Consider the following 9,733-nt stretch of genomic DNA (forward strand, 5'->3'; position numbering starts at 1 on the left):
GGGATTCAAATAAATAAAGTTTTAGGAATATAATTAAGTCTAAAGAAATTAATGAGACTGAACAATACATTACACACAAACACATAACATAAAACATATACTCATAGCATCTAAAATAGGATTTTACAATGTATTTTCATATCAAATAAAATTTTAAACTTCAGTTTCAAAAACATCATTTCATTTCTTCATATAATTTAACAAAATTACAAACACTTTTTCCTTTTTATGATAGGGTGCACTTTTTCTATTAATAGAGAGTGTTTAGTAACTTGTAAACAATTTCATTTGAAAAATGAAAGAGTTTTAGAAATTAAAAATATATAGATGGATTAATAATAGTTTTAATTTCATTTTTTTGTTTACAACTTATGAAGAAATGACATCATGAAAGTATTCAAGACATGATTTGGTGTCTATATGCCGCCAACATAATTCCTTAAAGCAAACTTTCTCTTTTTTTCAATGTGTAGTTTGATTGTCAGCATTTTGGAGCTTCATATGCTATATTGAAGTTACATTGACTTATATTTTTTGTTCCTTTTATCAAATATTATTTCAATACTTAAATTATGAGTACTATAATTTAAGTGTAAAAATAATACTTGATAAGAGAAACATAAGTGTAAGTCAATGCAACCTTAAAATACCTTATGAAAATGAAGATGCAAAATGATGACTTGATTATCAAAGTACACATTGGAAAAAAAGTTACATTTGATGCACACAAACATTAGGTCATGACCTAGATACTTTTGTGATGCCCTTTCCGTATAAGTTGAAGATTGCAAAAAAAAAAAAAAAAAGAAACTAAGATTATTTTTATTCATCTATATATTATCTAAAACTTTTTCTTTTGTCAAATAAGATTTTTTATAAGTTACTAAACACTCCCAATTAATAGAAAAAAGTTCTCTCTATTACAAAAAGAAAAAAAAACATTTGTAATTTTGTTAAACTATATAAATAAATGAAATGATGTTTTTCAAACTGAAGTTTAAAATGTTTTATTTGATGATCTGTCATCTTATTTACAATTTAGTTTCCAATTTTCACATGTATTCATATATATGATCGATGCTGATTAATATTCAAAACTCATTTGTTATAAATAGTCACACACATCAACTCTCAACCATAAAAGAAGCTTTTTCTTACTTGGTTTGTATGAAAAACATGAGATGTAATCAAGTAATCACAAACACTAACAAACGGGTAATTAATTCTTGTGTTGCATCACAACAAATAAATGTTAAGCAAAACAAATGAGGAACAAAATAATAAAGAAATTATTGAACAAATAAGGAAGAAATAAAAAACATATATCAAAGAACTAAAGAAGAAAGTTTCTACTATCATGACTAAGTGAGTGAGTTACATTGAATTTCTTATTGCAAAGTTGATGACGAGCTTGTAGAGATGACGATGCACACATAGTTTCACAGAGCGACACACATACATGCAAAAATACAAAAACATAATTTCACATAGTCATGCACAAATACACACATGGTAGCACACATAGTTTCACGTCGTAACAAACACAAAGTCACACAAACACAAAGGCATAGACATGCATGTACAATACTGCACACATAGTTTTCACATAGACACATATACATGATAACACATTTGAACCATCGATATTTGAATTCAATCTCAAACACACAAAAATAGGCAACCATAGAGATGACCCTTACCATTGATCTAATCATGTAATTCAACACAAAACGTATAACAAGGGTTGGAGAAAATCATTTCTCCTCATATAATTCACATAGAATTATGACCAATTGAGTCAAAGGTCTACCCTTCTACCCGTGGCTACTGTCACACCCGTAAGCCAAATAACTCACTCTTTCTTACCTTGAAAAGATAAACCCACAACAAGAGGACTTAACAATCACTTCTCCAATCCTTTGATCACGGTAGCAACAACTTTTGTAAAAGATCATGTAGCAGCTCTATCACAACAATTCCAAGAGCCGTAAGTAAGAGAGAATGATTTAGGGTTAGGTTTTAGAAAACATAAACAATTTATTGAACATAGCTGGGCGGGCCACAGGCATAAGGCCCAACTTTGAAAAGAAACAAAAATAATCAAAAAGTCCAAAATATCAACTTTAGAAACTTCTCTCATTATATTTAAAACATTTAATTTAAAAAGCCTATTTTAATACTCACACTACCCTTCCCAAAATATTTATTTATTAAAGGATTAAATATGATTTTGGTCCTTGATAAATTACCTATTTTTTTTTACCTAATAATATTTTTCTTAACTTTTTGATCTCTAATAATTTTTTCTATTTTATTTTTGGTCCTCAAATTGGCTTTGAAAAGTGATTTAGATAGTGCTTGAAGGGCTAAAGTGATTTTGAAAATTAAAATTATCACTTTACACCTTTTTCAATGTAGGAGACAAGAGAAAAATGTGTTGTTGAAAGTTTGATTTTTCGAGGGTGCAAGAAAAATGTTTGTAAAGCATAAAATGATAAGTATATGAGGTCTAGAAGTCCGATAAATTCGCTTAAGCAAAATATATTGGCTTAAGAGAATTTGGGGTAGAATGAAATGCAATGTTTATGTAAACACAATGTGATGATTGTGTGAGCATGCAAATTAATTATAATGTGACTGGATATGCTTGTGAAAAGGTCTCCTTTGGACACGGAAGGATAGTAAACCCTTTGAATCCCCAAGGGACAATAAATGTATTTGTTGTGAAAAGGCCATCTTTGGACAAGGAAGGGAAGTGACCTTTTGATCACCAAAGGATGATAAAAGATAATAAGACTTAATACCCTTTGGACAAGATGTCTCCTTCAATTCCTAAAGAGCGGTATGAGACATTCCTTGTACAAGAAATGGTTGTAAAATTCATAGTTCCCTAAGGGATGTCTGACAAAACAAGGGGCACAACTTGAGATTATGAGCTCTAATTTTCAAAGATGGACAAAAAAGAAAATAAAAGGATAAAGTAATGTATGTTAAGTAAGGTTACAATGATTGATGAGGATTTCTAATAAAGGTGTAAGCCCGTTAGATTTGAATGTTTTGTGTTATGGGGATATTTATAGGTTTAATATCATGATTAGATATCTCTATAAATGAGATTTTTAGTATGACATGTTTACGTATGTTAAATGGTATATTTTTTTATTGGATAATGTTAGTTGTTAGTTTTTGTTAACAAGACGATTCAAAACTGCGGTCTCTCCCCCCTTCCATTCTTTTTTCTTCACTTGACCAATCTTACATCTCATTGTTAAATATGTCATATGTGCTATATGAGATGTTATTGTGTGTCCTTGGGACACTTAATGAAACATTTTGTCGCATTAGTTTAAATTATAGTGTTTCAGATTGAGAAAGATCATGAAACAAGGAGAAAGAGGAAAAATGACTTAAGTTTTTGTTATAACTTTTATTATATTAGGATGTAGTTAAGAACCTCCTGCATAAGGTACATCTTTTATGATGAAAATTTTTATTTGACATGCAAAGTTTATTTAATTTCTATTATTTTAATTATTTCAATTTGTGTATATGAATGTACAATAATTCCTGTAATGAGTGTTACACTTAGTATCAAAGTAGTTTGATTAAAAAACAAACTTGCATAGTATAGTAATGACCAAAATAAGAATCTCTAAGACTTGTTTATTAATCAATGAATAAGTGTTTGAATAATTTTAAAAAAATAAATTAAATTTAAAATTCCACATGAATTAATATATATATATATATATATATATATATATATATATATATATATATATATATATACTTGTTTCTTTGTGAATTTTTGTAAAGTAAATTTACAAAAATATAGTATGAAGATCATTTGACAAAGTAAAGGAATACATTGAGATAATTGATAAATAGTCAAAGGACCTAGAAGTTGTTATTAGAAACCATTTAACACCATTGGGGATGTTTTCAAAATAGTCTCATACTCATTTCATGACCCTCAATAAATATTAGAAATTTTATGAAATTTTTTATTTCATAAAACTCACGTATTTCATAATCTTGACAAATAATTCCATATAATGTCTGTGTATTATATTCCAGTACACAAGTTATTACTTTTTATCAGTGTAAGAGATAAAATATATGTGTCATTATTATTTTGAAACAATTAGAATTTTATTTTTCTATCGATAATTCATGTGGTGTCCAAACTAGAATTTATCTACAAATTGATTTTGCCGATAAAATTGACAATGATGGCTTTGCAAGTACACAAGTACATGAAGCTACAAACTCAGATATGATTTTCCTTCTTATGCTTGGTCCTGCACGTCACATTTCCTTGGAAGAAAAGCTTAGTTATTTTTCTTTTTCCTACAAAAGTATCTACACTTATCCTTATCTTTTTTACTATTACAAGTCTTGCCCAAGTCAAATAATATATAAAATAAACAACTCACACACTCATCAACTCCTTTATAACCATCGTAATGTCTAAGCCTCTCTCATTCTTCTTTTTTTCATTTCCTACTTGCTTTCTAAGTTCTTGGAAGAAAAACTCGTAGCAAAGGTGAGAGTGGTTCATTTTTTTATTTCCATTTCTTCTTCAGTTTTCCTTCTTTCTTTTCTTTATTCTTTCTTTCATTTCTTCTTTTCAATTTATTATGACTTTGTAATCTTGGTGGGCTCAAAAATTATTTTTGGTGGTGGAAAATGGTAAAGTTGTAAGCTTGGAAGAGAAAGTTCTCAAAACCCTCATTGCTTGTGTTTGTGCTGAAGATTGGTAAAGAAAAATTTTATTTTTTTCCTGTGTTTATGTGATGTTCTATACTAGGATTGAATGATACTGATTATGTAAATTGGAATTTTGGTGAAAAGTTGTGATTTTGGTGAGTTTTGAGTTGGTACAAAAGCTTGTTTAACTAGTGATGTTGCTTGAACATTTTCGTACGGAACATGTGTTAAAGAAATATACATAACTTGAGTTCTAGTTATCTTTTTGTGTTGATTTTTGTCTCATTGGAAAGTTGACTGAAAACTCTATTGAAAGAACTCAAGATTCATGTTAAAACACTAAGAAATGAGTGAGTTGTACCCTATGCAAGTTGATCCTATTGTTGGAAAAATGTTGACCTTATGTTGCTTGATTTGCATTTTTGAAATTTTATGGACATGAGATTGGAACGAGTTTGATTATATTTAAAAACTATACATCCTAAGCTTTCTTTAACATAAACTATGCTCATTTTCATTAATTTTTCAATTGTATATAATTTTTATAAGATGCTTGATGTGCATTGATTTTAACTCGTGTTGACTTCTCAAATTGTTTATAAAAGAAAAATTGTTATAAGTAGTTGTTTTTGCTTTGCTAGGTCGGCAAGTATACCAATTTGCACAAGTAGTATATTAAAACGGTAAGACCGAGTATCATATCCATAGAGAATTTGTTTCACTCAGAACTGTACATTCAGTGAGCAAACATTTGTATAAACTAAAAGTAAGAAAATATCAAGTTGGGATTTTGTTCTAAAATCTATTTAAATACAAACTAAATATCTAAAGTTTCAGAAGTAAAAAACAGTCAAGTAAAAAGCGTCGGGTCGTTCTACTGAATTTTCCTTGATGTTGTTATGTATTTTTCTCTATTTAATGTTATTCTAGTGTTTTTATGTTGAGAAATTACTCAAACCAAGATCCCTCTAGTGAATGAGCCTAACTCTCTTTAAACCTCATCATTGATCCCTCAACAAACTCAGCCTAAAAGAGTTGCATTAAGTCTACAGCATAATATGGACTAAATCACTGCACTCCATTCCTAGACATATAATTTTCTACCTTGCTCTACCAAGTTCTAAGGCTTTAAAGCACTTTCCAATGCTAAAAATCCTAACTATATATACAAATAGGTGATCAAGCCACAAACTTGTAAAAATAAGCATAGATAGAAGCAATGAACACAAAAAAACAACATTAAATAGATAGTGAAAGAATATTACATCAAGGGTTCAGCAGAACTTCCCAACCAAAAGGTTTAGCCTTCCATTACAAGAAATGAACTTTCCATACAAGGAAGAACAAAGTTTAAGTGGAAGAAAATGGTTAAGAAGGGTTGAAGATGTCTCCTTCAACCTCTAGAACCCTAATCTCACTCCTCTAACCTAAAATCTCATGGTGACTTGAATTTTGTCGCTTCAGTTTCTCCCTTGGCTCTATTTTTTTGACTCCTCCCTTAGTTTCTGCCAACTTCAATGTTTTAAAGGTTACTTGGACGTTTCAGCTTCTGAAGGCTCGCTTAGCGAGATTGGCTCGCTAAGTGAAATTTGGCTAAGCGAGCTGGGCGCGCTGAGCGCGAGAAGAGACAACCTACTCGCTTGGTGAGCTTGCGACGCGCTGGGCAAGCACATCTCTGACCGATCCTCTTTTAGGGTTTCCCAACACGCTAAGTGATCTGCATGCCTTGCTTAGCGGATGTCACTCGCTAAGCGCATATGCCTCGCTTAGCGAGACATCAACTACTTGAACATTTTCTTCTTTTAGCCTGAAATTGAAGTGGTTTCAACATTAATTCACAAAATGGGAGTATCTACTATATAAAATCAAACTAAACATGAAAATATGTACAATTCCTACAAAAAGAACCATAAATTGGAGGTAAAGCGTTATTTTTGTGAAAATATTCAATACAAAACTTAGTCGTGAATAACGACTAACAGTAGTGTATCTTATGTTTTTGAGTGATTCCAAAGAATTTAAAACCTAGATTCATTTATCTTTACCGTGATATAATATTAGTTGCGTAAATATTTGAAAGGATTAGATTTATACACTAATCTTGTTGGTTGTTCTGTTTGCTAATATTGTGAAACAATCTAACTTCTTTGATTTTTATAATTTTTGTAGATTTTTTTCTAATAAGTAAATTTTTCTATTAAAATAGGCTTAATTATATTTTCATCAAGATATAACATAAGATAAACTAAAATTGTTTAAGGTATAAAATGCTAATATCTTTCAGATGCTACTATAAAGTAAATTTTAAAATGAATTTGCATAGTTCTATCAACAAAATTGACTATTTTGATTAAATAATTTCCAAACTTGATTTATATTTGTATGTGAGTAAATTGAAATGTGTTCTTGTTGAATATAATAGATATCATAATAAACTTAACATAAATATAAATCCTTGTGTATAAAATACGTCATTAACTTAATAATTTTGTAAATTGTATGAAAGTTATGTTGTTGTTGTTGATGGGTTGTGAATTTGATGAGTGTGTGATGATGTGATTATCTTATAAATAAGAAGAAGTGACAATTGAAACTTTAAGATTTTAAGATATCGAAGGGATGTGGGATTTCTGTAGAGTCCTACTAAAAGGACCTTGTCCAGTGAAAGGACATGTTGCCCTCCTGAATTCTTATTGTTGTTCTGTAGAGTCCTATTGAGCGAACTTTATCCAGTGAAAGGACATGTCGCCCTCTGGAACAACCATTTTCCTAGATGCTCCATAGAGTCTTGCTGAGCGGACCTTGTTATGTGAGAGAACATGTCATTCTCCGGAGGTACTAGTGATTTGGCACATCTAGGGAGTTCTGTTGAGAAGACCTTTTCTTGTGGGAGGACATATCATTCTTTGGATGAAATTGTATAGTATTGGTTATTGACACTTTAGAGGGTAACATTTGTTTTATGTCCTTATAAAAATTTATAATGAAAGATGTAATAATTTATAAGTCCTTGTGAGAAAGTAAGAGTTAAAATCTTTAATCACCATATACAATAATGATTTAAGTTGTTGTGAGAGGGAAAAATTAGAAGTTGTTAAATAATTATTGAATTGACAAACTAAGCTTGTATTTGTTGTTTGACTTGCAAAAATATGTTTTCTTATTTCTTTAATATGAGAATTTATTAAATTGATATATTGCATGGATTTTCATTATATATATATATATATATATATGTTTTATCTGTTTGGTTAGCTTATCCTTGCGTTGTTTGTATGTGTGTGTGACTGCGATGATTGTGGCATTCAGGGGAGTAAATGGTGGGAACTCGACCTTATGACCTTTTCTCTGTGGAGCTACACCCTACCACCCAGGGCCTTAAGCAAGGATGAATGTTGCTCCTTGATTTGCCAGCTTTTCGTTATGATGGGTTACTTTTGATACGTTGTGTTCCCGATGGTACTATTGTGATGATGACCACCTTAATATTATCGTGACTTTTGAGGAAATGATGCATACTCTTGGACATGCCCTTTCTATGATTCCTCGCAGGACTAGTGATGCTCATGATTATAGGGGTTTGTTCTCTGGATGCAAACGTGGTCGTGGCAGTTTTGGTGGCCCTATTGGCAATGGAGGGCCATCTGTTCCTCCTCGTTACCCTTAGTGGATGATGACTCTTATGTACTTTTTTTATTAGTAGGCCAATGTTAGGGAGTGAGTCTTTGTATTTCCTTCCCCTTTTGTTATATTATATACGGTAGAGGGTACATTGAAGACTTTATCACACACACTCCACTTACTCTTTAAAATACTCTTTATTTCTAGGCATGTATATATATCTAGAAAGACATGAGATAGATGCCATCTCGCCTAGTACTCTTGGGATATAAATATATGTTATGTAAAATAGGTTTATTCATGTTGAGTTATCTATATTTTTGCATTGTCATTAATCACTACAACATGAAAAAATTAACTCAATTTATTAATTAAATCAATTAAGAGTTTAATTGAAACTAAAATAAAGTAATAATTACTTTAGTAACACATCCGGGTGTTACAAAATAATTGGTGGTTTCGTTGTAGCATGAAGTTTGGTTGTCTTGACTAAAATATTGAGACGAATCATCACAGTATTTTGTGCAAAAAGTTTCCGGTAGCTTAATTTCCCCCTGCTAAGACGCAGTGACCGATCAAGGAATTTAATGTAGTGGGGGCAATAATTATATAAATAAATTTGTAAGTGTAAAATGTTAATTTTTTTATCTGCCATAAAAAGATAATATGTTAAAGGATATTAGGTGCGTGAAAAGTTAACATGTTCAAGGCATTTAGTAGGATTTTTATTATTATTATTATTATTATTATTATTTATAAAGTTAAAAATAGCAATACAAAAACAGGAAAAAGAAAGAAAAAAACAACCATTGCCTCATATGATGGACACCCAAGACATAAACAAAAATAACATCAAACATAGAAATAGGACACGTTTCCAGCAGAAGCAAATCATCTTCAGAACTAGGCCTTGCAAGCCTATCCGTCAACTTGTTTTCTTCATGATATATATGGTGGAAAGACAAGTTCCAATCAAATTCCAGAAACTATTGAATTTGCCGAATAAGAGAGTTATAAGGATGCAACTCATTAACACTTTTGTTTGTAAGATCCATAGCTTGGAGTCAGATACACACTAGCATATCTTCTTTAATAATGTTAAAATTTATTAGCAGTAGTGCAATATTGTTTTGGGCTAGAGAGTGGGGCAATATAATGGGTAAATTAGTTTAAATTTTTAAAAAAAGTTAAAAATAAGTATTTTTTTATAAAAATATATATGATTTGTTTATTAAAATAAATAGAAAATTATTTTTTTAAGTATAAACAATTTAGATAAATATATTGAAAAACAAAAAATTATTTATTTTATTAAAATAAGTACTTATTTTAATAAATAAGTTTAATTAAACTGACCCAATATAATCTTTAATTTATATATCTCATTCATATTAAACAAAAC

The sequence above is a fragment of the Glycine soja genome, chromosome 9 (assembly GCF_004193775.1).
Source record: "Glycine soja cultivar W05 chromosome 9, ASM419377v2, whole genome shotgun sequence".
In the NCBI taxonomy this organism is placed as follows: domain Eukaryota; kingdom Viridiplantae; phylum Streptophyta; class Magnoliopsida; order Fabales; family Fabaceae; genus Glycine; species Glycine soja.